The sequence below is a fragment of the Falco rusticolus genome, chromosome 4 (assembly GCF_015220075.1).
Source record: "Falco rusticolus isolate bFalRus1 chromosome 4, bFalRus1.pri, whole genome shotgun sequence".
Lineage (NCBI taxonomy): Eukaryota > Metazoa > Chordata > Aves > Falconiformes > Falconidae > Falco > Falco rusticolus.
Window position 1 is genome coordinate 66,854,977 of NC_051190.1, and position 14,214 is coordinate 66,869,190.

General features: G+C 44.4%; 1 long non-coding RNA gene across 2 annotated transcripts in view; it reads left to right on the forward strand.

Moving 5' to 3' along the window:
- Window positions 1–13,369, forward strand: part of LOC119147682 — a 29,397-nt gene extending 16,028 nt beyond the window's left edge. For both annotated transcript variants that reach the window (XR_005104111.1, XR_005104112.1), the window contains 2 exons: window positions 920–10,325; window positions 12,675–13,369. This is a non-coding gene — a long non-coding RNA (uncharacterized LOC119147682). The remainder of the gene's footprint in view (window positions 1–919; window positions 10,326–12,674) is intronic.
- The last annotated feature ends 845 nt before the right edge of the window (window positions 13,370–14,214 follow it).

A 14,214-nucleotide genomic window follows, 5' to 3' on the forward strand; every position in this document is an offset into this window, starting at 1 on the left:
AACAGATGTAGGCTCTGTGGCCTTGCAATTAGGTACTATGTTAAGTGATATCTAATTTTAGGAGATGCCATATGGCTTTCCCTGTATTTTCCTAGAGAGTTTATGAAAGGTAAGCATGCTGTTTCATTGGAGGGATCCATCACTTCCTGAAGTCATGGGAACACTCATGCTTCCTCAGGATGATTCAGTGCTCTTTGGACTGCAATCCATCACCAGACTGTGCAGAGCCCTTCCTACCTCCAGATATGATCTCAAAAAGAAAACATAATAATTAGTATCAGGGCATTTATCTGGAGCCTAAGAATCTAAGTTTCAGGATGAAGATATAGGAGTCGTTCTTCTGTCTTTCCCATTAGAAGATGCCAGTTGATTTTAGGGACTAGTAATCTCCAATTTTTAAGTTACTATTCATTTCAGTGTAAGAGACCTCTCTTCTATTATCTGATCATCTGAGATCCTTTTACAAGAAAAACATCATTCCAGTATTAGAATATTTCAGGTTGCCATATTTACTCAGAACATACTGAAGCAGGATGCAAAGCAGTGTCAGAAGAAAGCTACACTTCTCCGTTGGATGCTGAGTATAACCTTCCGGTCTAAAGAGAATCAAAGAGTTTAAGAAATTACTGGCTTAGTGTCATGCAGAAAATAATAAGCAGTGATTTAATAATAATAATGACACTTAAATATAATTATAATAATAAACCACACAAAGACGAAGCTATGTTGATTATGATACATGTTAAGACATCTTGGGGTTAAGATACACATTGAAGAGTGTCAGGGTTGTCTCTGTGCCTCTCCCATTAGGAATTAGATCACATTCCACAAGTCTGAAGGTAATCTTCTTGTTATCATTTTCCATTATTAAATTTTCGGTGCTGCTCTGTCAAGCTCTAACCACGTGTTTCCTAAACAGAGTCCATCTGACAAGTTGTCTGCTTGCTGGCAGCACATCCGTCACTTGGAGCATTTTTCCTCCTCACCTGACAGCACTGCTTATCCAACTGTTCTCAGAGTGGGAATCTGCAGAAGGCACTTAAAGAAGAGACAGAGGAGGCTGTCCCCGGAAAGCAGCGCTCTTTGAAATGAATACAGGGAGGTTTTTGGCCGGTGCCTCACCATATTCTGCTGAGTCAAGTCAGCATTAAGTGAATACAAATTCTCCCTTGGGAGTCCTAATTGCAGCTGAGGATCTGAGGAAGTTATGGAAGGAAACAGGAGGGCTGCAGTGCTCTCATAGCTGCTTCTTTTGAATATCCAGGAAACATACAAGGAGAGACCCATGACCCACAGGACCCGAGAACTGCAATTGCAGGCCATATCCAGCTTTACTCCTGTTGATTTCATCTGATCCTATTGCAGAGAGATTTTGGGATGATCAGTTAATCAGTAGCAAGTCCCTACAGAGCTGTCTATAATGGGCATTACTATGAAATTTGCCAGCATCAGTGCTGTATCTTTTGTGCACACAGCTGCTGGTGCTTAGTGTCCATTTCTCCCTGCATAGATTGATGTACATGGCATCTGATAATTTTTTTAGTGTATTTAGTATATTGTAACAATTTATATCATGAGTGTGTCAATGCAACTTGTGGAGGGTAATCAGCCTATAGTTACCCTTCATTTATCTACGGGCAGTAAAAAGTAAAAAGCGGTTATTGGTCCTTTCTTGGAGTGACACAGCTGAAATCCATCACCCAAAACATAACGGTGGGCCATATTGTCCGGAGTTGGCTGTGCAGATGGAAGGAGGGATGGGTGGAAGTGGGTGTCACTGGCATACAGCCTGCAAAGCTGCTTGTGAAAGGGTGAAGAGAAGGAACAACAGGAGAAGCAGAAGTATGCTTTGGGGAGAAAGTCCAGCAAAAGTACTTTTTCAGCAAACTGCTGCCTAAAAAGAGCCTTGAAATGGCAAGCACAGGAGCTGCCTTGTAGTGTTTAATTCCTGCTTGGTTAGAGAAGCCATAAACCAGAGGTTTCTGAAAACTTCTGATTTGCATTTGGCAGCCAACAGCTTCAAGAGCGGATCAGGGCATGGAGGGGCCTACGTCAGCCCCTGCCCACCTATGCTCCCGCGCTCCCCAGGGCTCCCCTCTGCCACCCCTCTGAGCAGCCCGGGGACAGCACCCATCTGTGCCTGATTCAGCAAAACAAAGAAGCAGGATGAGGTTGGAAGAGCTCCTAAGGCATCAGCCAGTAATTAAGAATCCTCATTTAGGAAGAGCCTTGAAGCAGGATGATGACCTGTGTCTGGGAAGTAAAGGCTGGTCTTTAAGTCAGTGGCAGTGGCTTGAGAATTCTGGGGTTGTGTTTTGTTCAGGTTTGGTTTTTTAAGTTTTGGAGGGTGATTTGGTTTGGTTTGGGGGTTTTCTGGTTTGGTTTTTTTTGGGGTGGTGGTAGTGGTGGTGGTGCTGTTTTGTTTCTCTCATTTTAAATATCCTTACTTCATATTCCTAAGTGGTTTAGAATGAAGTGCTCCAAAATAGTGAAGCACAGATAAAGAACAAGAGAATTTCCACGTATCTGAAATAGTAATCATCCCCAGAATTCTGAGTATGAATGTTTGATACAGTGTTACAAAAAAATAACAAAGCTACCTGTAGTGGGACATCAGGAAGATTTCCCAGAATATTCTTTGAAAGTGAGCAGTGCCTTGAACCTATCGAAGTAAAAGTCCAATGGAGTATGATCTTCACCTGGCACATGCTACCTTGCTTTCAGCCATTTTTTACACTTTGTTTTTGTCCATCCACTTTCAGATGTAACTAATCTCCCCTGGGTGGCAATTCCAGCATTGCTGCAGAAATTGTCCCACTGCACATTCTGTAATAAAAAATACGCCACAACAGGTTATATTTAACAAGGAAAAGAGGAACAGAAAGTGGTACATCTGCACAATGAATATAATATAGCATTGACTTGGAATTTCCTGACTTCAGCAGTCCCTCCGAAATAATAATGCATTAATAGAATTACACTTAGCTTTCTGCTTTTAAAAGGAAAATATTTGAAAGCAGAAGTCTTTTCATCTTCCAAGTTCTTCTGGCTCTGTGTGTGAGATAGTGGAAATAACACAGGACTGTGTAACCACAGCAAACAAGTGGAGTGGGAATTTTGTAGCTGCTCGGCTGGCCCAAAGCAGAGCAGTAGTGAAGGAGCAGCCTGGATTTTGGATTTAATAGGTGGAATATTTTTTCCCCCTAAACTCCATTCATTTCTATGGATAAAATAAAATTACTCTGTTGCAGGCAGAACTGGTGGTGACCTGTAATTAAGGATATCTGACATTTCCATTATAAGAGGCAGGTTTCAGTTGCCTATAGTTTCAGCTGTTGGTTGGTTTAAATTTTAACTGATTAGGCAAGAGTTTCCTTTTCTGGGTATCCCCTGCAATCTGACTTTTTTAGAGGGATGCAGTAGAGAAAGAGTGAGAAGTTCATCAAATTGTTCATCAGTATCTATAAAGCAGTTAAGCAAAGATACGTTCCTTTGACCATATAGAGAAGCTCTAAACTCCTTGCTTAAAATTTGGCGAGTAAGTCACCCCCTTGTTGGGATGTCTTTTCAGCTTTCTGTGGAAAATCTTGGCTGATACATAAGCAGGAGAAATTTGTTCAAATTTAGCACATGGATGTGCAAAAAAAAATTCCATCTACTTTGAGCATGCTCCAAAGCAGGGACAGAATTAGCTCACTGAGGAACACTTGATTGATCCACCAGTAAAATGCTGAAAGGCAGCAGAAATATGTACATATTTAACCTCCCAGCAATTTTAACTTCAGTGGGGCTTAGCTGATGAAATGTATAAAGTCATTTTTCTTTCCTGTTTTACCAGTAAAATTCCCTGATATAGACAAACCTTCAAAGTGTAGACTTTATTCTCTCTCTTATAAATGAATTTTATCTTTAGCATCACTGTAAAACCAAAAACATGACCCTGTGACTCACTGACTTCTTCCTAGGTGTTTTTCTAGAAGGCATTACCAAATGCTCTTTGGATACTGACATTTTTAACCATGTTAATAAAAATATCAACAATGTGCACGGATGACATAATTTTGGGATCTCGATCAGTGGAGATTGATTGACATTACCTGTATATAGCACTATGTCTTAGCACCATTCTCCATTAAGTCTGGGTTTAATATCCAACCCATTGCTACCAATCAGGGTATCATTGATGCGCCACAGTCACAGGCTTTTGTTCTGAAGCTTCCTCAGTGCTCTACCAAAGCAAAAATCCCTTCTTCTCTTCATTGCCCATGCATCTTCCCCCTTTTAGCTTTTTGCTGTCATCCATAAAATCTAAGAAATGAAAAGGTGTAGAAACTGCATTATTACTGGTAAAAAACCAGCCTTGCTATTATTTACAGAAGCAGCACCAATCTTTTGTTTTCACCATAAGAGAGCAAATGTGTTTGTTTTCCTTTGCAGGGTATTTGGTATGTCAATAATTTAAGATATTAGGGTTTGACACTTCACTGTTTTCCTGAGGGAGTATTTGGAGATAAGTTCACAAACCACCAGGTTTTAAACAAGACACATTGCTCCTGGTTTGGGAACGGCTCTTAGAGCTGGGTGTAGTGTGCACCGAACGTCAAGCAGCCTGGCTGATGGGCTAATGCCATCATTGCCCGGACTCCCTGAGGGGCTGATGGGGGTCAGGCCATAGAGGGGTTATGCATCTTCTTCCGTTTAACTGCAGGCTTACAGCAAGCCTGAGCAGCTTTTCCTGAAGTGAGCTTGAGCGTGGGATCAATGCGAACACATACATTCTGTAGCTTCGTGGGACCTAGAAGATCCGGCGGGAATACGTATGCATCTCAGTCGTGATTGCTGCAAGCTGTGATCATGACCAGGGACATTGCAGAGCTTCAAGACCATGTTGAAGACCATGTTAAGGTTAATGACATTATTTACAGCATGCTGAAAGCATCCTTCCTCTGTAAGATATAGAAGAATAAACAACGTGAACTGGGACTTTTTTGATGTGTAAGTTCAACACATTGCTGCATCATAAAATCATCTAGGAAATTTTGTTTGGGGGTGTGTGGTTCAGACTAAAGATATAATACTGATTTTCAGTAATTAAAAAGTGCAATGTGTATGGTGTTTACAAATTTTAGAAGCTACATCAGGGTTTTGTCTACCGCTTGTATGGTATCTACCTACTACATGTCCTATCATTTAGCATAAGGGGAAAAAATATGCTGGCGTTGTTTTTTTCCATCTGTTCCATAACCTTTGATATGGAGCTTCTAAAAAGTTTAAAGCAGACTAAACAGGGCACAGTCAAAACAGTAAGGCAGCTTTTCATGCATTCTTTAAATCAGATGTTTTAATTCTAGTTTTCAGTTTGTTTGCTAATTAGAAAACAGGTCTGCAATGTGTTATCTATCTTCTTCCATTTGAATCAATAAACAGAGAAGTCATGAGAAAGGGACCTCTTCCCTTCAGGGAGTCTTTTCTTGTTAATGTTGACTCAGGTTGCTAGTGCTTATTCTTGTCTCCTTTCCTCTTCTGCCTGCTTCCCAGTCTTTTCTCTTTCAGTTCCCCCTCTTGTTTCCCAATGTGAGATCTGTTGCCTTACACACAGCATGTATGCATTTGTCCTTTATGTTTACCTGCTGTATCATGAGTGCACTGTATTTTTCAGTCTGCATAGCAAAAGTAAACTCTTTAACCAGACTGAATGATGCTTTTTAAGCCTATAAAATTTTCAAACGTGAGTTTCATTGAAAGTGAAACAGATAAATACTTCAGCTACAAATAATGAATGTGCATTTTTAAATAACTGGTGAGACCTGTTTGGAATTATCCTGAAGGTTTGCCTCCTACCTGAAAAACCTGCTGGCTGAGAAATGAGTACTTTATGTGCTTGCAACTTGATAACATTGAGATAAGTTATTAAATGGTCTCAATTTTTTTATTTGCTCTGTGCTTTTGGACAGCATAGTCAGATTTTATACCTTCTCTTTTATGCTTAGCAGAGTCCAGTTCCTGCAGAGGCTTTACAGGTATATTTAACTTTATTTTGGTTAACTGTCTGTGTAAAGACTTTTTAGATTTTGGACCCTGAATAGTTTCTTCCTTGCTGAAAAGACCACTTTAAATTTCAATAGGGAAACAGAAAAGTCCCTTAACAACTTTTAAGGAAGCTTTTAAAACAATGATTTGAGGATGTACTATTTAAAGTGAATTGCATCAGATGCTGGCTTATTTTGAAATAGAAGTCTGAATAGCAGTGACCTGCCTTTTGTGTGTTCAGGCTTGCTACTAGGAGATTCAAAAACTATTTGTAAGGGAGTGAATAATCAGAAATTCAAGTGTAACTGAATGCTGTGGGGTCCAAGGGCTGCAATTCCCACTTGTATAAGCATTAGCAGGATATATAGGGTCCCTGCAGACTCTAGATACACCTTGCTTGTACTCTGTATTGCTCCTGTGTGTCAGCTCTGAAGGGTTTCTCCTGTCATCTGGAAATAAAGAAAGGTCAGTTAAAACAAATATCATAAAAGGACACGGTAGAATTTTTCAAATTTTAGAGACATTATCTATCTTCAAATCCCCTCACTAGACCTACATTAAAATAATGATCGCAACCCAAATATAGAACATTTGAACTGTCCTTTTCCAGGCCAGATGTGCTGTGTTATGTAATGCCAATTCACGGTGATTGCTGGAGCTTGGAGTAAAAGGAAAATGAACATATTGTAGATATTGTTCCAAAGAGCAAACGTTATAAAAAAATGTTATAAAACTCAAGGCCTTAAGCAAAAACTTTTAGCAAACACAAATTCTACACAGAGCCTTGCCTACATGGAGGCTGATCTCTCCAGCAAGGTACAATTCAGCCACAGGCCCCAGAGGTTTCAGTAAGACGAGAGTCCAAACACACATCCCTACACCAGTACGTTTTACCCAGATACAAAAGCATTGTTAACTCCTAAGAGCTTATTCCTCTAGGCACGGCACTTTTCTAAGTTAAATGCACCACAGCAGAAATTTTCTCCATATGCTTTTCAAAACCCTATTAAATAAAAAACATCTAAGCAAGTAGTTGTTGATACGTATGTGCAACAGGCTTCCCAGAAATTCTTTGGAAATAGAGCATCAATGTTCCCCACTGTTCGCAGGGAGGAAATCTGCTGAGTTCAGACGGCTGTAATCAATCCACATTGCAAAGTCACAAATGGGGAAACAAAGGACAATCGCTGCCCATTTTTTGCACTGCGGATGCATTAATCAGACTCCATTTTCTTCACTGCTTCAGAATGCATTCTCAGGGGGATGTGCCAGCCTCCTGCCTCCGTTGGTTACATAGCTGTCCCCTGTCACTGCAGCCAGAGCTGGGACAGCACACTCACCACTTGAAGCATTTCACAGTTGTGATCCCAAGCAGAAGACCAGTGCACTGGAGAGGCAGATACACCAGGGGAAAGACTTGGAGTATCTACACAAAGTGTCTGAACACGTATAGGGAGCATACCACAAGAGTCACCGAGCTCAGTCGACTCCGGGAGCATTTCTTATCTTTCAAACCTCTTTTCACTGTGAAGAAAAATTTCTTCCTTTTCAGGCATTCTGTAGCAAGAGCAAAAATAGGAACCCAGTTATGCCTGGCCTCGCTGCAGGGAGGTGAGAACGGGTGAGGACGGAGGGTGCTGTGCTGCGGTTACGCCTAGGGCACAACCTGTGCAGGAACTCGCTGTCCCCGACCGAGGCACGTAACCTTTAGCAGCTCACTTGTTCTGGGAGGGGATGGCAGAGCAGCTGCACTCTGCCAGAGCAGCAGGGGAGACTGTACCTGAGCTCTGTTCCTTGAAGGGCTAAGCCTTGGTGTATTCATATTTTAGGCACCCTTTACCTCCACCTCGTAGACTTGTGATGCAAGAGAGGATGGATGAGTCTTTCCCTAGGCTATTTAGGAGAAACCTGCTTCCATCTGGGAGAGGGACTCAGCAGTAAATGGGCAGCATTGGTAGGCGATTACAGCACCCCCATGGCTTCAGACTCTTTGTGAGGCTGACTGAGGGGTAGGAATAGGCAGGGGTAGGTTGGCAGCTCGGGTGCAGCAGACACCAGTGATCTGCCAGCTCTTTCTGCCTCGTGCTCTGTCACTAGACCCAGATAACTGGGCCTGTCTGCGCCCAGTCTGAGATCTCTGACGTCGCTCTGGGAAGGCTGGTGTGCCTGCGCAGCTCTCAGGCATTGTTCAGAAAAGCCACTGTGGGTTTTCAAACCCATTTAGTTCTGCAGATATGTTTCATCGCTACTGTGTTTCTAGATCTGTGCCCTTTTTTTTACCTTTAACATCAATAACATCAACAAGAGAGATTTAAAGGCAGCAATCATATCTCCCCTCTGGCTTTATTTAGCAGCTTCTTTTAGTCTCATAAGGTAGTTTATTCATAAAATAAACCACTTAACCTTGTAGCCTTCCTCTGCACCTATCCCAATTTGAATGTCTTTTCTGAATGCTAGCGACCCAGTGACTCAAAAGATGTCAGAAGAGGTGTTGCCAATGCCTTGGACAAGGGCCGGAATTCTTCCTATGCTCTACCAACACTTTTTTGTATCCTGTGATCATGTTTTCCATCCTATGATCACATTTGCAGTTTCTCAGGACCGCGCTGACTGGCAGGCTGCGGTAATCCTGTGATCAGCCAGTGTGTTCATGCTCATCTCCCTCCTCTGCTGTTTCTGTTTCATTCTTGTTGTTAGCTGAAGCTCTTGATCTCACACTTTCTTCTTTTAAGTTTCAGCTCATTTCTGTTATCTCACTGCCCCTTTCTGACTCTTTCAGAAAAACAAAAAATGCTCTATTGTTGATGCCACCTTATCCTCATTATTATCTATTCATTTTCCTCAAGGGACTGGTATTTTATGTAAAATAATCATGTAAAACTCTAAGTAGGAAAATCAGGAGGCCTTGCTCTTTTTTAAGTAGGATCAATCAAAAAATACCCCCACGCATAGATGCGGTGCTCAGTGACATGATTTAGTGATGGGCACAACAGTCCTGAGTTAATGACTGGACTTGATGATCTCAAAGGTCTTTTCCGACCTAAGTGATTCTATGATTCTGTGATCCTATGAATTCAGATAATCTTAGACAGCATGTACCTGCCCACTGCACCAGGGCTGGTCGCTTGTGGAAAGCCAGTGTTGCAGTAGCTGGCAGCACACAGAGTCTGCAGCTCACAGGGAATCACTGTAAGGCATGTATGCAATTGATTAAATGATATTGTGCACAGTCATCAAAAATGGAGCATCACAATACATGTAAAGATGTGCTTTGTTCTAATCTTTGCCTGCATAATATCAGGGGAACATGTATTTCTAGATAAAATAAATGTAAATGGGTATAACTAAGCCTGACAAAGTTACCAGACTTGCCAATTGCTGGAGGTAAGCTGAGAGAACATAAATTCCCCATCCAGTTCCCAATAAAATATTTTAAAAACTCACAGGTGGGGGATGTGCTGCTTTAAGGGGCCAGTACAGCCGGTCTCTGAGTGGAGTGATCCACGTGTCCCGCAAAGGTGGGCTTGATGAAGCGGTAGAGATTTTACAGGAGCTGAAATATAAATAAAGGAGAAAGGCAAATGTCTGAGGATGAGTCAGCCAAAAGGTGAATGCGTTTAGTCATAAGTGGGCTGTTTTGTAGATCACACCGCGACTCAGAAACCAAGATAAGGCTGCAGAGTCTGTGCTTGAACTTTTTAGAAATCTTTATTTATTACTAGAGGATGACATCCACAATGTCCCTGCTCCTTTCCTTCTCTCTTTTATTCAGCTCCTACTTCTTTAGCTTTCTGTTCTCTTGCTTTTTCCTTTTTCGCTTTAATTTCTTTCTCTAATTAAATTAAAAAGGACTGCATGTGACTTACAATATCTAACTTCTCACTGGCAATCCCAGATTCAGTAGTGATTTTAACTGACAGTTTGTAATTAAAGATAGAAGGTTTATAGGTTTCAACTGCATATCTGCATTTCTTGTCTTCTGAGTGTTTTTTGAAAACATAACTGTGTAAATCAGGACTTTTTATATGTGTATATGTATAAATATTTCTGCTTTTCTATCTGATCAGATTAGTGTTATTTAGGTCACCTCTAGTCAAAGAAGCCACGCTGGTATAGCAGTATCAGCTAGGGGAGTGATTGCTTTGGGTTGTTGGTGGGGTTTTTTTTTTTCCCTTTCTGTCTGGGGAAAATCTGAGTTTAATGTGCAGCAAAATTAGAAGAATCCCCACAAGGACACAACAAAAAATCATGCTTTTTCTGGGAGAGCTTACTTTCCTTTGGGTAAAGCTCTACAGGTAAAATTACTCTTTTTTTTTTAGTTCCTCTCCTCTCCTCTCCTCTCCTCTCCTCTCCTCTAACTCTCCTCTCCAACTCTCCTCTCCTCTCCTCTCCTCTCACTCTCCTCCCACTCTCCTCTCCAACTCTCCTCTCCTCTCCTCTCACTCTCCTCCCACTCTCCTCTCCAACTCTCCTCTCCTCTCCTCTAACTCTCCCCTAACTCTCCTCTAACTCTCCTCTCCTCTCCAACTCTCCTCTCCTCAACTCTCCTCAACTCTCCTCTCCTCTCCTCTAACTCTCCTCTCCAACTCTCCTCTCCAACTCTCCTCTCCTCTCCTCTCACTCTCCTCTCCAACTCTCCTCTCCTCTCCTCTCAACTCTCCTCTAACTCTCCTCTCCTCTCCTCTCAACTCTCCTCTAACTCTCCTCTCCAACTCTCCTCTCCTCTCCAACTCTCCTCTCCTCAACTCTCCTCTCCTCAACTCTCCTCTAACTCTCCTCTCCTCTCCTCTCACTCTCCTCTAACTCTCCTCTCCTCTCCTCTCCAACTCTCCTCTCCTCTCCAACTCTCCTCTCCTCTCCAACTCTCCTCTCCTCCTCAACTCTCCTCTCCTCTAACTCTCCTCTCCAACTCTCCTCTCCTCTCCTCTCCTCTCACTCTCCTCTCCAACTCTCCTCTCCTCTCCTCTCAACTCTCCTCTAACTCTCCTCTCCAACTCTCCTCTCCTCTCCTCTCACTCTCCTCTCCAACTCTCCTCTCCTCTCCAACTCTCCTCTCCTCAACTCTCCTCTAACTCTCCTCTCCAACTCTCCTCTCCAACTCTCCTCTCCTCTCCTCTCACTCTCCTCTAACTCTCCTCTCCTCTCCTCTCACTCTCCTCTAACTCTCCTCTCCTCTCCTCTAACTCTCCTCTCCTCTCCTCTCCAACTCTCCTCTCCTCTCACTCTCCTCTCCAACTCTCCTCTCCTCTCCAACTCTCCTCTCCTCTCCTCTCCTCTAACTCTCCTCTCCAACTCTCCTCTCCTCTCCAACTCTCCTCTCCTCTAACTCTCCTCTCCTCTAACTCTCCTCTCCTCTAACTCTCCTCTCCTCTCCTCTCCTCTCACTCTCCTCTCCAACTCTCCTCTCCTCTCCAACTCTCCTCTCCTCTCCTCTCCTCTAACTCTCCTCTCCAACTCTCCTCTCCTCTCCAACTCTCCTCTAACTCTCCTCTCCAACTCTCCTCTCCTCTCCTCTCACTCTCCTCTCGCTCTCCTCTCGCTCTCCTCTAACTCTCCTCTCGCTCTCCTCTAACTCTCCTCTCCAACTCTCCTCTCCTCTCCAACTCTCCTCTCCTCAAGTCTCCTCTCCTCTCCTCTCCTCTCCTCTCCTCTCCTCTCCTCTAACTCTCCTCTAACTCTCCTCTCCTCTCACTCTCCTCTCCAACTCTCCTCTCCAACTCTCCTCTCCAACTCTCCTCTCCAACTCTCCTCTCCAACTCTCCTCTCCAACTCTCCTCTCCAACTCTCCTCTCCTCTCCTCTCACTCTCCTCTAACTCTCCTCTCCAACTCTCCTCTCCTCTCCAACTCTCCTCTCCTCTCCTCTAACTCTCCTCTCCTCTCCTCTCCTACTCTCCTCTCCTCAACTCTCCTTAACTCTCCTCTCCTCTCCTCTCCTCTCCTCTCCAACTCTCCTCCAACTCTCCTCTCCAACTCTCCTCTCCTCTCCTCTCGCTCTCCTCTCGCTCTCCTCTCCAACTCTCCTCTCCTCTCCAACTCTCCTCTCCTCAAGTCTCCTCTCCTCAAGTCTCCTCTCCTCTCCTCTAACTCTCCTCTAACTCTCCTCTCCAACTCTCCTCTCCTCAACTCTCCTCTCCAACTCTCCTCTCCTCAACTCTCCTCTCCAACTCTCCTCTCCAACTCTCCTCTCCTCTCCTCTCCTCAACTCTCCTCTCCTCAAATCTCCTCAACTCTCCTCTCGCCAAGCCGCGGGGGGCGGCCGGGGGCGAGAGGGGCGGCGGGAGCGGGAGCGGGAGCCCTGCCGGCGGGGCTCGGGCAACGTTTCCCCGCGCCCAATAGCTCCGGGCAGCCTGGCCGCGGGAGTAGCTGCGCAGCGGGAGGTGAGCCCAGGGGGAGCGGGACGGGACCCTGAGCTGCCGCGGCCGGGACGGAGGGTGCCCGGGCGGCGGGGCCGTGCCCGCACCCCGCCGGCGGCAGCGGCCCTCCCGCCGGAGCGCCTGTGCCAGGCAGGAAGCCGGGGGCGGCCACCCGCGCCCAGACAGGGCAAAAACCTCCGGGCACGTCGTGCTCTTCAAAAATAATTAATACTATAATTTTGACTACATAAAGTCCAATGATCTGGAAGTGAAATTATTCTCGTCTGTAGCCCTGCAGTGAGTTGGCCTTCTGAGGAGCGGCCCCTTCCCCTAACACCGCTCCGCAGCGCGGCGGCCGGCGTTTCCCCGCGGGGTGAGGTGACCTGCCGGCCGCCCCCGGAGGCCTGCGGCGGCGCCCGCCCGGCGCTCCCGGCAAGCCGTGCCCAGGGCTGCCCGGCTCCCGGGGCGCTTTCCGCGGAAGAGGATGCTGTGAAACGGCAAAATCGTTCGGGTCCCGCGTCACTTGGCAATCCTGCTGCACGCCCGCACAAGTACGAAAGACTGGGAATGCTTAGTTAGTGCTGTTCTGCTACAAGAGCCCACCGCAGCCTTCCTATTTTGTCGGCATTTGCTCCCTTTTAGTATCAGTACTGCTCACTGGGAATTTGTTGTGAAGTAAAAGCCTTAAAAGCAAAGTACTTCCCAGGCCAGTAAGAAATATTTAAACACTTCAGGCATTCAGTCTGTGATTCAGAGATTTATTTATAAAACTGTTGATTTTGGGACACTAAACCATCGCATTTAAACTGCAGGAGTGAGTCATATTTGTGGGAGGTAATTACTACCAGAAAGTACAACTAACTTTTGTAGGTTTCTCTGTAAAATGTCCACTTATGATCTGCAACTACTAAAAATAACATGCTTTGTTGAATTTCAGCACAAGTTATCTTTACAGAATTATGTGGCTTTATACGTATATTCTGTTTTCCTGACATATGATAAAATAAATGACTCACATGCCTCAGAATTTATTTGGGTGTTTTATATGGACTGTCCTGACCAGGTAACTTGTTCAGCTTACGTACTTGTAATGAAAACCAAAGACTTTGTGGTAACTGCTAGAGAAAAGCCATTTAACATGGGAACAGCGATTGCAGCTAGCACTTAGTGTGTTTGTTCATCAGAAGAGTCTCTGATGTCTTGTATCATCCAAAACCATAATAATCTACTCAGTCTCTTTTCTTCTCCGTGGTTAATAGATCTTGCGAGCTGAGGGAGTTCCAGATGTCCAACACCTGCAGAAACTACTTGCAGAGCAGAAGGAACTTTCCTCATTATCCCTCAGTCATGACTGAGGAATCTGAGTTTATTTAACTTGTGGTCACTTCACAGCACTCCCTACTAGCAGATGAGTCAGATGCTATGCCACCTATCCCAAGAGAATACCCTGCAATTGGGTTCAGAAAAATAATGCCATCCGTCCTGGCATACGAGGCTTTGAACAGTTTTTCCCATGTCAATCAGGGACTACTTGAGGTGCACCATAAACCCAAGTGGCCTTTCATTGCTAGCAGACCCGGAATCGTTGCTAGCAGACCAAAAATGGAGTTGCTACCCAGAATTTAAACCACAGTCCTCTGAATATCTCCTTCCCCTCCAAAATGGGCAGTTTTAGAAGAGGCCTTCCTTTAAAAACTGCAATTACCTGTGTGTGTGACTTGCCAGGAGTCAGGTAGTCTCTGCTACATTTCCCAGGAATCCTGTGACCAGATCACGGTCAGGAAGTCTTTCCCCTGTCTTCCCTGGTCCTCCAAAGTGAATCCAGCTACC